Consider the following 16,306-nt stretch of genomic DNA (forward strand, 5'->3'; position numbering starts at 1 on the left):
CAGCACTGAAGGGCCTCCTGCCCCTGAAATGCCGGCCGAAGACCCAGACTGTAACTGGGCCAGGGCTCATGGGGCCCCTGCGGGGCCCGGGGCCTGGGGCAAATTGCCCCACCTGCCCCTCCCCGCCCCCTGGGCCACCCTGGATTCATTCAAAGAGCACTGTTTGTCCTGTCCACAGAATGAGGCAGGGATCCTGTGGGAAAAAATAGTATGTGATCATGTAATTAAAGGCTGTATCATACTGCATACTCCCAAGAGGAATGAATTAAGGTTGCATGCAAAACCTTAAGTCTGGCATTTCCAATTTTTTGTATGTTTGATTTCACAATGTTAATGTTATTTTAACATATTTTTGTGTTATTTCCCTTTTTTACAAGAAAACATAAAACTCTCAGAAATTCTATCATGTGAATCATATTGGCCTCCAACTTGGGTCATAAGCAGGTTTCACATTTTTTAGATGGATAGCATAGACCTCTGCCACTTGAGATAACTGAATAATTATTAGCAGCAGTAGGCTGTTATCTTCTATGTGGAACAGTTGCGGGTGGGGTTGGAGAGAAGAGGGACAGCAAAGGGATGAGACACATTTTGCCAGTGGGTTTCTCAGCTATTTGAAGAAAAATGCAGAGACTCAGGACTGCTGGCTTCAACTCCAGGTTTTGTGGGGGAGTGTACCCTAGACATAGTGGACTGTTCTTCCCATGTGCCCTCAGTCTGTTTTTGTTTCCTTCTGCTCTTCCTCCTCCCTACAAGAGCTCCTGGACCTCTCTGCTCCTAATAAACTCCCCACATCCCTTATCTCCTGTTTCCCTCCCCATTGTCATCCACCCTGGGTCCTATCCCACTCTACTCTTGTCCAAATACCCTCCTCCTGTGCCTCAAATCCTGCCCCCTCCACTCCTGCTTTTATCCACCCTGACCCCCTGACTCTGTCCCCCCACCCTCTGGTTCCTGCAGCCTCCTTCCCTGCCCCCATTACTCATTCTTCTGCACTGTAATCACTTGCTTCTTCCTTCTCTTCCATGCTGCCTATCTGCCAGCAGGAGCAGCATTGACAGCACAGGGGAAACAGTCTCTCTGACCTCAGTTCCCATGCCCAGAGGCTTGTTTACTGCCAGAAGGAGCAATTACAGGGAAAGTCCTTCCCCTGAAGCCCCAGAATGGAGATTACTCACTTGCTTTGTTTATATGATGCATGCACAATCTGTTTGGTGCATAGGAGCAAGGAGGGGAGATGGAGCAGGCTAATTTCAGATGGAATTATTGCACAATTTAACTGCAAAATTCTAACAAGTCTGAGCATGCTCAAACTGCAATTTTTAAGAGGCTTATACCTTGGCCAAATATTGATGAATTTTCCCTGAGATTAAAAAGGGCACATCCCTGGCATCAAGGAAACACACGCACATTCAAAAAATTTAGCCTGAAGTTTTAAAGCTAGGCAAAGTAATAAACACCTGAAAATAGGGTCTTATAATTGAAAATTTCAAGCAACCTTAGCTATCAGCAGCACTATTAGCTCCATTTTTAATTCATTTTTTTGGTAAATTGTTTAGGAAACTGTTTAGGAAATTTCCAAACTTTAAATTACTGAAGAAAATGGAACAGATTCTGTAGCCACCACACAATTACAGAATGTCACTCAGCTGTTCCACCACTGTCAGAGAAATCAAAGAGTAACCTTTTTACTTAAAAATGACCCCAATAAGAAACTTTTCTAGGTTCTAATGGTTAAAGCTAGTTTTGGTGTAGGTTATAATTACTAAAAATTAAATATGATTTTCTGGAATACTTTATATGTATAAGACAATAGATTCATCACTGCATTTCTCCAATTTCATATTGTTGTAACTCTCTTGATTTCAATGGACTTACAGCAGTATAAAGCAGGGTAATGCAGTTGTGAACTGGGGTCATTTTATTTCATACAAATACCTAACCTTTTATCAGCCAGATTTCTAGATGTGCTCAGCAGCCAGCAGCTCCCATTGAAAGCTCTTTTCTAAATCTGGCCACTTCAGCAGGTTGACAAAATGGAGCTGAGCTAATTTGAAATCCAGAACCAACGTTAGTGTTGAGCACTTTCCAAAATTTGGTCACACATACATGTCTTTTGCATCAGAAGTTCACAAACTATTGTCTGAGAGCCATTTTTTGATTATAGAGAGTTGACTGGGCACATTAGTGCTGTTTTTCTTCCTTGTTTCCAGCTGATAACTTGCATTAGGAAAATATCGAATTTATTATTAGCTTCCCTAATATTACTTATCCATTTAAGCAACTACTGTAGTTGCCACAGGGATGCTAGATGGCCTGGAATGGGAGGGAAGGTAGTCCATGAGACAAAAGATGGGATTTAGTACTTATGAAACATTTATTTTCAGAAGTGACTTAGACCATGGCTACACTTACAGTGGCATAGCTGTCTGCCACTGTAAGATCACTCATGTAGCCACTCTATGCTGATGGGCGAGATCTCTCCTGTTAACTTAATTAAACCACCTCCAACAAGCGACAGTAGCAATGTTGGCTGGAGAGCGTCTCCCACCGAAATAGCACTGCCTACACCGGCGCTTTTTCACACCCGTAACAACAGTTATGCAGACATAAGTGGTAGTGTAGACATAGCCTCAGGCCCAGCTTTTTAAAAGCTTTTAGGTATTGCTGCTCCTTAGCATTGCAACACCTAACTGATTTAGGAGTTGAAATCTCATTTTCAAAAGGCATTTAGGCACTTAGGAGCCGAAATCCATTGACAGTTAGTGGGATTTAGGTTTTTAAGAAGCTAAATCCCTGTTAAAATGAGATTTAGGCTCCTAAATCAGTTAGGTGTTGCAATTCTGAGCGTTGCAATGCCTTAAATACCTTTAACAATCTGGGTCTGAAGCACTTAAGAGTCTATTTTCCAGTAGGCCAGGTTTTTAAAAGTGATGTTGACACCTAAAAATGTAGATAGGAACCTAGTGGGATTAATGCCCATTGGAAGTTAGATACCATAGAGCTTTTTAAAAATCCCAGTAGGTACTTATCTGCATATTTAGGTGAGTTAATACTTCTAAAAAAAACCTGGCTGTATTTGCCTTAGTCACTTGTGAAAATGGGACTTAGGCCACTAGGATCTTTAGGTATTTCTGAAAATTCTATACTGTGTCTTTATTAAGAATTCCATATGAAAAAGTTTGAGAATCCTGTTAACCATATCTCAATTTGCCACTTTTAATAAAAATATTCCATTTATAAAATATCCAATCAAGTAAAAGTGTATTCTTCTGCTTCACGCCACCAGTTTCATATTAGTTTATCATCTGTACATTTTGTTTTTTTAAATTTCCTTCAGAAAGGATTGCAGAACTAAAAGCAATTTTTATAATGTTAAAACTTGCAAGTTTACCTGCAGTATATAATATATACAAAGGCATATGCAATTAAATTGGAGAACTAATAATTTCTATAGTTATAAGAGTTTTATGACATTGAACAGTGTCAATACTGGGAATCAGTGCATGTGTCTTTGTAACTTAAAACTATTGCAGTGAAATTATTTGCTTTTTTATATACTGACAAAAAGAGTTGAGTGGAGCTCATTCAGATTTGTTAACCAAAAATAATTTTGGAGCTGCATTTATTTCTATATGGGTGAGTACAACCATCTTGAATGTTATTGTTTGTGAATAGTATTGCGTTGCCAGGTTAGCCTATACTGACATTTAAAATTACAGCTTTCTGGGGGCTTTGCTTTTGGGAATGATGTAAAACTATGACAGCCCTTTGCTGTTTAAGAGTACTTACAGGTAAATATTGTTATTTATGGGCATCTGTTAAGATGATGTTTCACATTCATAGCCCATTTCTTTTAAATAAAAATAGTTTAGTATTTTCAGAGGGTGGTTGGGTGGAATGATGAACAGGATTTTATTTGCACGTATACAAGCCAGTTGTAATCTTTCTGGGAAAAAATAAAAGGAAACAGTTACTGTATATTTCCAATCTTTAATCTGAAGTGATAATATGAAATACTGTTAAGGAAGTGAATTGTCTGAATTACAAAATCTTCTAGTCATTGATCTGTCTCTTTGACTAAGTTGCTTGCTTCATTTTCTGAATCTGAAGTATTAAACTTGGTCACATCTATTGTTTATGTACACTCTCTGGTATATAAATTGTCTTGTCCCAGTTGAGAGCTGTAAAATCTATCAAATCACTGCTTTTGTCTTGAGTCAGACAATCATGATTTTTGCAGTATAGAATGAAGCAAAAAACCCCTAGAGATTTTACAATACAGAGAGCACAAGATGACCCTACAACTGAAAATATGTTCTGTTTATATCAGAGTAGCATTTTTCCATCAGATGTCCTTCTCTAACAATATTCATTCAACTTTGAAAATCTGTAGGCATGTTTACATGACAAACGGTTATTTGTTGACTCTCCCTTCACTTTGCTGGAACTACTTCATTTATCACAGAGTTCTGATACAGAGTACATGACACTCTTGATTTTTTTAAACCCTATATTTTCAAAGCCATAGTTGCAAATAATTTCAGCTCACCTGTTGTCCTCTAGTTTTCCTCTACCCCCAGCAAGTGGGGTGGACCAGGTTCAGAGATTTATTCTACACTATAAAAGTAAATAGATATAAGGGAAGAAGAGTATGCATTGTGATAATTTTTAGAGCGATCCCATGTGTTGTTCGACACTTTGGTTTACAAATATTATTCAGTAGAAGGTTGTTTCACCCTTTCCCCAGTAGGGGGAAATATCACATTATAGAGATTTAAAAAAAAAAGAAGATAATGATGGGAAAACATAATGGGTAGCATAGAGGCTGAACATATTACCAAAAGAAGTGCATAGTTATCTAAAGTCTGCTAGATAAAACTGGGGCAACAACATTTGACTTATGACATAATCACAGTAAGAGTAGAGAATGGAAAACATATAAAGTGATAATTATAATAAATTGTACAAAATCAATATTTTTTGTTAACAAGTATCTGATATCGGCTGAAATCATAGCCGTAAAAACAAACTCCGAATCATTTATTTATACAGGCCTAAAAGACATTTTATGGTTGAAATATGAGGTGGTTTTGCACTTTTTAATGTTTTCAAGCAAAACTTTAATCATACGTATGACAGTAACTGACCTTGTACAATCTTCATATTCTTCAGAAAGGCTCTTTCATATCTTTATGAAGTTTTGTTGAAGATGCTATGTGAGATTTCAAAATGCCTTAAAGTATTATATGCTCATCATCACCAAAATGTGAACCTGTGGTGAAATAGTTGTGTGTCATACTGCACTGGAGATTTTTCCATTCCAGCTCCTAACTGGGTAGCATCATGTTACATGAAACACTGCATTATAAGGCTTGGAAAGGGCCACTAGGTGGTCAGCTTGCTGCAATAACTACAATAAAAATAGGATGTGGATAACTTCCATATTTCTTAATTTAAGATTACTGATTTGATATGACTTAAGTTCATTGTACTGTAAATAAGTTCTTCAGTGATAGTCATAGTACTGTGACTTCGGGCTTGGCTACACTTGCAAGTTGCAGCGCTGGTAGAGGCTTTCCAGCACTGCAATTAGTAACCGTCCACACCTGCAAGGCACATCCAGCGCTGCAACTCCCTGGCTGCAGCGCTGGCTGTACACCTGGCCAGGTTGGGGTGTAGCTATTGCAGCGCTGGTGATCCAGCGCTGCTCATCAAGTGTGGACACACACCAGTGCTTTTATTGGCCTCCAGGGAATAAGGAGATATCCCAGAATGCTTTTAACTAAATTACTCTCTTTGTTTTGTTATGCAGCCTCTCTTTGTTTTGTTGTGAACTCCGATCGGAGCTCCGTTGAACTGCTTATCTAAAAAACAAACACTGATCACAGCAAACAGGAGCTATCTGTACCTGGCTGTGAACGATCAAATGAGAGGCAAGCAGTTTGCTTGACAGAGAAACAGCGTTGGATGCAGGCTGTTTGCAATTAAGACTAAGGGTTCGCGAACATTTTGTGATTTTTCAATCCAGGGAAGCTAACACACAGTGTTGGCTCCAAAAATCCACTCTCTCTATCTTCCCCGCTCCCTGTCACAGTACACCACAGGGAGTGAGTGAAACAGCGGGGAGTCCGTGTTGGAGGCAGGCTGTTTGCAATTAAGAGTTAAGACTAAGGGCTCGCGAACATTTTGTGATTTTTAAATTCAGGAAGCTAACACACAGTGTTGGCTCCAAAAATCCACTCTCTCTATCTTCCCCGCTCCCTGTCACAGTACACCACCCTCCACCCCCCTCTTTTGAAAAGCACGTTGTTGCCACTTGAATGCTGGGATAGCTGCCCATAATGCAGCACTCCCAACAGCGCTGTAAATGCTGCAAATGTGGCCACACACCAGCGCTGGTAGCTGTGAGTGTGGCCACACACTAGCGCTGGCCCTGCACAGCTGCACGACCAGCGCTGTAACTCCCAGCGCTGCAACTTTCAAGTGTAGCCAAGCCCTTAGAGTATGTTGGGTTTGTCAAAATTAGTGGCCTTTTTGTGAAACAAAGGCGATCCGAATTAAACTCTAGTTTGAGAACACTGTCAAAACACTTCTTAAAAGACCTGTTTCTGAGGCTGAAACCCTGAATAACATTTTATTTTAAATCTATTTGCAGAGTATGTGTTTCTTATGTATGTCATGAATCTACTTGAATACAGTGGGAGTTCTTCATGTTGTAATCTTTGAGAAATGAATCCCTGGTGATATAAGTATAGTAATAATATGAAGTTTATAGTACGTTAAAAAAGACATTAAACAAATGTTAAGGGTGCACAGTCAAGGACTCTGAAATTTGAAAATTCCAATTTTGTTTGCTCCAGGAACCTTAATTGAGCCCCGTTGTATATAAGTATTCCAAGTACTGTGTTGCTTCTTCTGGGCCCTGTATATGATATGATCTTGGAGAGAGGAATTTTATTGGGGTCTCTGCCATCTTTTGTTGCTCCTAAGTCACGCGGTCGCAAAAATGAACATTATATTGGTTTGTGCCATTATATTGTTTTTTTGCTGAACAAATTAGAATTATATTTAAAGCCTTCCAATTTCTTTCAAAAGAATAATAATTCAGATGAGTAGATCCACAAGGAAAAGTGATTAGATAGTATTTCTTTGACACATTCAGCAGTATCCATGTTAGAGTTAAACCCTAAGGCTAGAGAGTTTACAGCCACACAGTGGCAGCTCTCCCATTGACTTAATCCACCCCCAACAGCTCTCCCACTGACATAGTGCTGTCGACACTGGCGTTATGTCAATGTAACTTATGTCACTTGGGGAGAGGGTTTTTCACACCCTTGTGCCACAAAAGTTATACCAACATAAGTGGTGATGTAGATGCAGCCTGAATCTTTTTGGAGAGATAAGCTTCATAATTTAGTTCCCTTTTGTATTTCTCATTTAAAAATGCTGAACTAAAAATTGCTCCAAGAATTAATAGCGCTGCAGATGCAACTGTCTCAATCTTCTAAAAATCATATATTTTTTTAAACAATCTTAACTTGAAATCTACATCATCTGTGAATGCAATCTTTATCCTTTTCTACCAAAACTCAAGAAGCTAGAAAAAACTGATCAAGACCCACAGGTAAATCAGACACAGAGAGGATGAGTCTAAGTGGCAGGCTGGAACTTTTATTAAATAAACATTACAACAGGGATAACTGGTTCCCAGATTCTACTGGCATGTAATCAAGTCCAGTTTAGAAGGATGTTGGCTTTAAACTGGGCACCAGGAATTGGAAGGGAAGCTTGTTGTCAACAAAGAAAGGATTCAGTCTAATCCTAGCCACCCTCCCCTGGTACAAGGGATGAAGGTACAGATGGGTGGAGTCTTGATCTGTGTGGTAAAAAAAGATCTTAAGCAATATAAGATCTAATCCACGTCATGCTTGGTCCTGTGCTTGGGTTTACTCCACATACCCTGCACTGGATACTGACCAATAGTTACTAATCAAACAGTCTTTAGGATTCTGTGAGGAAGTCAAAAAGCAAACAAGCCACAAGTCAAGTTTGCAAAATAGAAAATTATTTCCTGATCCCCAAAGATGATCTGGAAGCCCAGCTCATGTAACATGAAGAACCCATCCATTACTGGTTTTGCATACAAGGCCAAGATGGTGATCATAGCCAGGCAGGGGCCTTGCAAACTCTGTGGGATGGAAGGCGAGCAGCAGAGCAAGCCTGGTATTCAACATGACTTGTGTCCCTTACAGTTAGACTTCTGTAAGGTATTTGACTTGACACCCCATGACATTTTGATTAAAAAACTGGAAAGATATAAAATTAACATTGTACACATTAAATGGATTAAAAGCCAACTGATAGATCTCAACATGTAATTGTAAAAGGACACTCATCATAAAATGGGGTGTTTCTAGTAAGGTCCCACCGGGATCATTTCTTGGCCCCATACTATTTAACATTTTAAATAATTACCTGAAAGAAAACAAAAAAGTTTGGAGATGTCACAAAAATTGGAGAGGACAGGTCATTGATTCAGAGCAATCTGGATCGCTTGGTAAACTGGGTGCCAGCAAACAATACACATTTTAACAGGACTAAATATAAATGTTTACATCTAAAAACAAAGAATATAAAGCATACTTATGGGATGAGGACTCTATCCTGGGAAGCAGTGGATATTGCTGGATATTTTTCTTAAAAGATATGCTCTAGAAATTATTCTGGGGAAGTTCTATGGCCTGTGTTATATAGGAAGTCAGACTAGATTATCACAATGATCACTTTTGGCCATGGAATCTATGAAAATTTTTCCAGGGCTGAGGGAGGGCCTGCCACCTGGCCTTACCCACAGCAAATCAGACACTCCCTGCCAGTTGGACAAAATCCCTTTTTACATGCAGGGGGAAGGGATAGCTCAGTGGTTTGAGCATTGGCCTACTAAACCCAGGGTTGTGAGTTTCATCCTTTAGGGGGCTACTTAGGGATCTGATGCAATATCAGTACTTGGTCCTGCTAGTGAAGGCAGGGGGCTAGACTCAATGACCTTTCAGGATCCCCTTCCAGTTCTATGAAGTGTGTGTGTGTGTGTATATATATATATACTGAGAGAGGATTTTTAAAAATTATTTCAAATACTCATCAATTCTTCATTTGTTTTGTTTTGATTGCAGAGAGAAAGTTCTATCTTTAGTTCATCCCAACTTTCAGTAGTGTTACCCTGATAAAGCAGGACTCTGTGATGGAAAAAAACCTAAGAATAAACACTGATAATTTCCTAATGCCCATCTTTTATACTTTTGCCTTTCAGAGGTTGAAATTGGTATATCGGAGACACTACTGTATAAAAAGGAATCTGGGATATTTTATCTTTTTAATATCAGTCAGAAACATCCAGTTAAATGTATCATATATAGAAACCTGTTTCTAAGTGCTTCTGTACTGAAGTATTTACAAGACAATTCTTGTCAGAGGATGTAAAGATATGATATATTGTTCGATTTGCAGTGTTTTGAGCTGTCTAATTATCTACCTACACAATTTCATGTTATTAGCAAACCTTCATAACAATATAAAATATATGTATCTCCTTTCACTTGTATTTATTTCCAAACATAAGGTGATTAATTAAAAATATATAGTGGATTACAGTGTATAAAATGACCACATGCCAATTATACTGGAAGTTTAAAATAGATAATGATTAGTCTGCATCTGTGTACTGTGCAGTCTGTATTGATTTCTAGTTTGTTTGAATGTTTCACACATCAGTCCAAGAACAGCCAGACATAGCATTCCCAGAGAAATCAGACAGTGTTACTGGTCAGTAACTGAACCAGACATCATACATACTCTGCTTAGTTTAAATTAATCACTATGGGCAAACCTGACTCCCAGCATTAGTGGATACTACAGTGCGACTTGCACTTGCTTTTGACGGATTATTTTTAATTTATACATTTAAAAAAAAAAACTTGTAAAGCATTTTGTCTCAATTTATGTTTCTGAAGTAAGAAAATAATCAGTAAGTCTGAAATATGACACAATGACTTAGTAACTGGTGTTTATCTTACTGTTAGGTGAACCTTTTGGCTTACTGACTAGATTTCTTAGACGGTTTCAAAGTTCCTTTTATAAAAGGGGCCCAACGTTTTTTGATCTATATCAAAAGTTTATCTGAGGCCTGTATGCATTATGTGCATCATAACAATCCCCAATGAGTGGATATTTGAATATCAAGAGCCAAATTTTAAAAGTGGTTTCAACTGACTCTCAGAATTTGTCAATACAAGATTTTAACGGGTTATCTTTTAGTGCACTTTAAACCCCTGCATTGTTGGATTCACTCTGAGAATATCTTTACTGATTTCTACCATATTTTTTCCAATTTTAATATCATCTCCCTATACCATCTAAGGATTTCTGGAGTTTCCTCCTTTCACATATTTGTAGACAATTATTATGGTTTCCCATTAGATGTCTCTTAGTTAGACTATTCATACTTTGCTTGTCTTTCCTCATTAGTCAGACCATCCAGCTACTTTATAATTGTTCTTCTCGGAATTCTCTCCAGATTGTCAATATATTTCTGGTATTGAAGTGTCCAGTAATTAATATAATATTCCAGGGTGTGGTCTCACTAAAGTTATATATGGAGAAAGCATTATATTCCTGATCCATAATATGATTTCTAGCATCTGAATCCTCTCATGTAGTATATTTTAAACACTATACTTAGGATAAAAACACATCTGAAAATCATGTAAAATCATAGGATGACAAAGGATGAATATATAGAAGAGCATAAGACAAGAGGTAAACCAGTAAAATAGTATTTAGCTACCATTTGAATAACATGAAATGCTAGACTGAAGTGATTTGTCTATGATACTGATGCATAGTATAAAGTAGCCACAGAAAATAATGTGAAATCCTGCATCTGTATATTTGCCACATCTTACCTTGAGCAAACCATAGAAGGGCAGAAAGATCCATGCATAATTACTAAAGGTGAAGGTGAATATTGTTTTCCAATTTCAGACATAAGCAGAGAATTCTCTAAATGTTATGCTCTTCATGTGTAGTGGAGTCACAAGATGTTCAGGAGGTTAAATCTTGTGTTTCTCAGATTGCTTCCTTTGATTATCTTATCTTTCCCATGCATTTTCTTACTTTTAAGGTAATTGAAAAGTAAAAGAATGTAAAGAATGGTGGAAAAAATGAAAAAATGGTTAAAGGTTATGATCTGTGAAGAAAAAATAACAAATGTAGAATGTAGAGAAAAATGTATATAAATATCTGACAACAAATAATAGGGGAGAGAGAGAGAGAGAGAGAGAAATATTCAAGGTATTTATAGCAGGGAAGGACTAGGAGTAATGGCATGAAATCAAAGAAAAAAATAGTCACTGATCATACTGTGCAGGTTCTTTATATGTGTGCTCAGTGTGTGGCGAGAGATGTTGGAATGTCCACACACACGTCACAGTTCCTGTGTATTGGGGAATGAGTGCAAGGACAGCAAGGAGGAGTCAGGGGCATGGGTAGTAGAATGCATGTGGGGCAGTAATCTGCACCCCATAAAGCTTTGAGTGGCAGACACACGGATTGTGGATGGTGGAGTAACAAGGTAGATAAACAATGAAATATTACTATAGGTGTTTAAAAGTTAAATCAATATGAAGATCAATCGTGCAATTTTGAACCATACCACTGAACACATTTAGAATCAGGCTGAGTCAAAAGACTCAAATAGTGCCTTTTCTGAGGTTTTCCATTACTCCAATCCTTAGTTCATGGTTTTTCAAAAAGAATCGCTAGTTGTACATTAAGTTCATTCTCTAATGTTCTTTGGACTCTCTGATGCACATCTAGAATTCCAAGTATTCCATTATCTATTTTTTTATTAAAGGGTATATTGGAAAGATCATCATTACTTTCTAATTGTTTAATAGCTCTTTCCCTTATTTTTCTTGTTAGGCATTTTTTTAAAAGGAGTTCAATAACATAACCACGTTATAATCATAAATGTGGTCACTGCCCTTATTTAGTAATATGTTTCCATGTACTTTCTCAAGTGTGTGTGTGTGTGTGTGTGTGTGTGTGAGAGAGAGAGAGAGAGAGAGAGCCCTTTTTAATGCATTTTCCTTAAAACTTTTACATAGCTTTAACACATTCTGTTTTGTTTTTGGCAGTTTCAGAAATCATATTGATTTGCTCAAAAAAACACTTGGAATAGACTCAGGGTACGTCCATACTTACGGCCGGGTCGACGGGTAGCGTTCGACTTCTCGGAGTTTGAACTATCGCGTCTAATCTAGACGCGATAGTTCGAACTCCGAACGCGCTCCCGTCGACTCCGGAACTCCACCACCGCGAACGGCGGTGGCGGAGTCGACGGGGGAGCTGCGGACTTCGATCCCGTGGCGTCTGGACAGGTAAGAAGTTCGAACTAAGGTAGTTCGACTTCAGCTACGCTATTCGCATAGCTGAAGTCGCGTACCTTAGTTCGACCCCCCCACTCTAGTGTAGACCAGGCCTCAGTCATTTTTTTTTGTTCAGTTTTTAGAAGATAAAGTTACTCTGAGTACATTTTTCTTAAGTTAAAATTGCCTGAATTACTGTGTTCTATGTCTGCCATTTATTTTGTGAGACAAATAATTAAAAAATTATCTTAAGTTTTTGGATTGCTACATTGCTATTACTGTACACTTAGGTACAGATTATAGCTTTAAGCTGTAGCTGGCATTGTGACTAAGTACAGTGCAATAGATCTGTGAGAGATCCTAAAGGAATTCTGGCTGATGAGGCTATAATTGCTCTGGCAACATGTGGGGAAAGCATGCTGGAGCAGTAGCTCTACCAATCTTAGAGAAGATGCAGCCTCCACTCCCTGTTTTAGTTCAACTCCACTGGCTCATTTGGAGAAAACTTTCACTAGAGATTATATGAACACTTTGTTAGCATTAATTCAGCTTCACAATATTTCTGCACAGTAGCAGATAAGTATTACAGGATATTCATTCTACTGACCAAACAACTGAGACATAAAAGAATGCAGGGACTTGCCAAGATTCCATTTTGTATGTGGGAATACAATCTAGGTAGCCCTGACATGTTTTGACCTGTTGTAACCATTAGACATAATTCTTTCAGCCTTTGCACAGGTGAATAATCAGCCTGTTGATAAATAACATTTTGAGAAAAGGGATGCTTGCCCAAAATACACAGATGTGGAGTTAGAAGAAAACCAGGCTGGCAGGGGCGGGGGAGGTGAGGGTGACAGGGGAAAAGTGAGATAAATAATAGAACAAGGATGAATAGAAAGTCTGGGTTATAAAGCAGCCCCCAACTGGTCAGTGAGACTATGTTTTAAGTCAATTAGTCTGAATCAGAATTAAATACCCGTTAGAAAAATTGAAATGTTGTAAAAGATGTTGATTTTAAACATAACAAAGAATCCTGTGGCACCTTATAGACTAACAGACGTTTTGCAGCATGAGCTTTCGTGGGTGAATACCCACTTCTTCGGATGCAAGTGGTGGAAATTTCCAGGGGCAGGTTTATATATGCAAGCAAGAAGCAAGCTAGAGATAACGAGGTTAGTTCAATCAGGGAGGATGAGGCCCTGTTCTAGCAGTTGAGGTGTGAAAACCAAGAGAGGAGAAACTGGTTCTGTAATTGGCAAGCCATTCACAGTCTTTGTTTAATCCTGAGCTGATGGTGTCAAATTTGCAGATGAACTGGAGCTCAGCAGTTTCTCTTTGAAGTCTGGTCCTGAAGTTTTTTTGCTGCAGGATGGCCACCTTAAGATCTGCTATTGTGTGGCCAGGGAGGTTGAAGTGTTCTCCTACAGGTTTTTGTATATTGCCATTCCTAATATCTGATTTGTGTCCATTTATCCTTTTCCTTAGAGACTGTCCAGTTTGGCCGATGTACATAGCAGAGGGGCATTGCTGGCATATGATGGCATATATTACATTGGTGGACGTGCAGGTGAATGAACCGGTGATGGTGTGGCTGATCTGGTTAGGTCCTGTGATGGTGTTGCTGGTGTAGATATGTGGGCAGAGTTGGCATCGAGGTTTGTTGCATGGGTTGGTTCCTGAGCTAGAGTTACTATGGTGCGGTGTGCAGTTACTGGTGAGAATATGCTTCAGGTTGGCAGGTTGTCTGTGGGCGAGGACTGGCCTGCCACCCAAGGCCTGTGAAAGTGTGGGATCATTCTCCAGGATGGGTTGTAGATCCCTGATGATGCGCTGGAGGGGTTTTAGCTGGGGACTGTATGTGATGGCCAGTGGAGTCCTGTTGGTTTCTTTCTTGGGTTTGTCTTGCAGTAGGAGGCTTCTGGGTACACGTCTGGCTCTGTTGATCTGTCTCCTTATTTCCTCGTGTGGGTACTGTAGTTTTGAGAATGCTTGGTGGAGATTTTGTAGGTGTTGGTCTCTGTCTGTGGGGTTAGAGCAGATGCGGTTGTACCTCAGTGCTTGGCTGTAGACAATGGATCTTGTGGTGTGCCTGGGATGGAAGCTGGAGGCATGAAGGTAGGCATAGCGGTCGGTAGGTTTTCGGTATAGGGTGGTGTTAATGTGACCATCAATTATTTGCACCGTAGTGTCTAGGAAGTGGACCTCCCGTGTAGATTGGTCCAGGCTGAGGTTGATGGTGGGGTGGAAGCTGTTGAAATCGTGGTGGAATTTTTCCAGAGTCTCCTTCCCATGGGTCCAGATGATGAAGATGTCATCAATGTAGCGTAGGTAGAGAAGGGGCGTGAGTGGACAGGAGCTGAGGAAGCGTTGTTCCAGGTCAGCCATAAAAATATTGGCATATTGTGGGGCCATGCGGGTTCCCATAGCTGTGCCACTGATCTGGAGATATATATTGTCATCAAATTTGAAATAGTTGTGTCTGAGGATAGTGTGTAAACATAGTGTGTAAAACAATTTTTAGCAAATTAAATCTTTGTAAACAATGTGTTCATTTTGGACTAGATTGTGCCCTTGTGTTACTCAGTCAAGCAGGGGAGTGAGATATTTCAGGCTATCCCCCCAAACTTACATGTTATAACTAGATCTTGGGTTCAGGTGTGGTGCTGAGCACAGCCCCTGTTCCTCAGCTACTCCCCACTGTAAACAAGAGGATGGGGAGTGGGTGGAGAAGAGCTCTCCTATTTCCTGGCCAATGTGAGGTTGTGAAATAAGTTGCACTCTTTCAAGGTCTGTTGCAACTTACTTCTCGCCAGACAAGAGACGCTGAGTCACAATTCACCCCTAAGTCTGTTCCTGTGGCAGAGCAGTTATATGTACTCATGTTCAGGTCTGAGTCCAAAGGATCAGTCTAATGCAGTGAGAGTATTACTATTTCATTCCCAGGGTGAAGAAATAGTTTTTAACTAAAGATCATATTCTTCTGAATTCTCTGCACTGCAAGGGGGAGGGGCCCTTTTAAACTGATGTATATTAAAAAATGCCACACGAGTAATGTGAATGTGATTATTTAAATTGAGTTTATCAATATTACAGCAATGTTTCCTTCCCCTGAATTTATCCCCAAAGGGCTCTTAAAGCATTTTCTGGGAATACTGCAATAATAGTAGCCACTGTGACATGAAGAAATAAATAAATTGCTTCATATTTGGTTATTAATTGGATGTTTAACCTGTTGTCAAGCCAGTCTCATTTGTTGGAATGCCACTACTTAATGTATCTCATAATGTCTGCTAAAGGATGAAATTACTCACAAGAGAGAGCCCACAGAATAAGATCAATGCATTTATATTAATGTAAATCACCGCTGATTAATGAATGCAACAATGGTGTAGCCAATAAGGAATTGAAGCTTACAGTATTCCTTTTTGAAACCTAACTTTGCTGTCAGTTATGCAAGTTTACAGTAGGATTAGCTTGTCAAGTACAGGAAATAGGAATAGTAACAATCCTATCAGTAGTCTTTAGACCATGAAAATAAATTTTACTTTGGAAAAGAAAAGTTCCTTTTGACAATGGGTCTTAAAGACTATGCCAAACTCCTGCATATATTCTGATATAATGATACTGGGCTATGTATCTGCAAATACTCTTATGTATAAAACTGCAATGAATGAGTTCTTAGTTATATATAACCATACCACATACCAAAACCTTTATAGATACCTGTATGTGATACATTTACCAAGGTGGGACCTCAAGGCAGTGTAGAGGTGAGATATAAAGTAGGGAAACTGGAGCAATTCTTAGGGCTAGTCAACAAACATGGATAATTTGGATGAATGGGTAGAAGGTCAAAGTATTTATCTTTTGGGAAT

Source organism: Mauremys mutica, chromosome 5 (genome assembly GCF_020497125.1).
Source record: "Mauremys mutica isolate MM-2020 ecotype Southern chromosome 5, ASM2049712v1, whole genome shotgun sequence".
Taxonomy (NCBI): domain Eukaryota; kingdom Metazoa; phylum Chordata; order Testudines; family Geoemydidae; genus Mauremys; species Mauremys mutica.